The sequence below is a fragment of the Myotis brandtii genome, unplaced genomic scaffold (genome assembly GCF_000412655.1).
Source record: "Myotis brandtii unplaced genomic scaffold, ASM41265v1 scaffold68, whole genome shotgun sequence".
Classification (NCBI taxonomy): domain Eukaryota; kingdom Metazoa; phylum Chordata; class Mammalia; order Chiroptera; family Vespertilionidae; genus Myotis; species Myotis brandtii.
In genome coordinates this window covers 128,437-130,048 of record NW_005370657.1, presented here as the reverse complement: position 1 = coordinate 130,048, position 1,612 = coordinate 128,437, and positions in this window count along the sequence as shown.

Sequence of the window (1,612 nt, the reverse complement as noted above, 5' to 3'; positions counted from 1 at the left end):
TTCCCTCCTCTTTCCCACTCACACCAGCCAGCCCCTCACTCCTCTGCCTCCGCTCCTCCCCTCCCACCACCCCTCCCACCACTCACCCTCCCCGCCCCGGCCTCTGCTTTGCTTCTTCCATGCCACTCACTCCCTCCAGGAGCCCTTCCCTGGGCCTGGGGTTGGGTTAGAGCAGCGGTTCTCAACCTGTGGGTCGCGACCCCTTTGGCGGCCGAACGACCCTTTCACAGGGGTCGCCTAAGACCATCCTGCATATCAGATATTTACATTACGATTCATAACAGTAGCAACATGACAGTTATGAAGTAGCAACGAAAATAATTTTATGGTTGGGTCCCAACATGAGGAACTGTATTTAAAGGGCCAGAAGGTTGAGAACCACTGGGTTAGAGCCTTTTCTCCGAGCTGCCGGGAGTCCCACTACGAGAGCCCCTATTTGTGGGTCTGTTTGATTCGTGTCTGTTTCCCCCACTAAACGATGACTGTCCTGTCCAAGAGGCATCCACAGGCTTAGCACAGGGTTGGCACGGAGCAGGTGCCAATAAACATTTGTTAAAGAAAAGGAGGAAAATTAGTCCAGCCCTCCAGGATAGACGAGAAAACAGGCTGAGAAGCTTGGCCTGGGGTGGGGGTGGGGGTCAGGTCTCCTGCCTGCTGTCCCAGGGCGATCCCTCCATTCCCTCTCCCCTGCCCTCCCTGCCTCCTGAACCCAGCGAGCAGAGAGTGGGTGGGCGGTGGGAGTGGTGTAGGGAGCGGGACACAGAAGACCCAGAACCCGGGGAGGCAGCCGCAGGGCAGCTGGAGCTGGGGGTGGGGCAAAGCTCACAACTGGTTTGGGCCACACAGGCAGCAAGTCCATCTCTGCCTCCCTGCCACCCCCTCCAGCCTCCCTGACCCTTTCCCACCTGGGGAGGCTGGAGGGGCCAGTTCAGGGCTGCTCCTGCGTTGTGCGCATGCACAGCCAGTTACACGGTGCTGTGAGCGCATTAAAACATCCTCCCTGCCCTGGCTGGTTTGGCTCAGCGGATAGAGCGTTGGCCTGTGGACTGAAGCGTCCTAGGTTCAATTCCGGCCAAGGGCACATGCCCGGGTTGTGGGCTCCATCCCCAGTAGGGGGCGTGCAGGAGGCAGCCGATCAGTGATTCTCTCTCATCATTGATGTTTCTTTCTCTCTTCCTCTCCCTTCCTCTCTGAAATCAATAAAACTATATTTTTTTTTAAAAGAAAAAAAACATCGTTCCTGAGACCTAACACTGGAACCTGCCTTGAGGCTTGTGGCCAATTTCCTCCCCTGTTTAGTATACGGGAGCCCCCCAAAAGGATGGTACCTGGGCCCCTCACCCTCTCAGGGGGCCTTGGCTGAATGGAGTCGGCGGTTGGAATCTAGCCTGGGGGTTGGGCTCTCTTTCCTGAGGCCAAACGCCGTCCGCCCGCTCTGCCCCACTAGCTCTGGAGCTCTGTGGGCCTCAGTGTTCCCACCTGCAGCTTGGAACTGAAACCCTGTCCCCGCCAGCTGCTTGGTGCTGGTGCTGGGCGAGGCCGGGAATCAGCCGGTCCCGGAGGAGGAGGAGGAGGAGGGGGGGGAGGAGGCGGAGGAGGGGGAGGGGCCGGA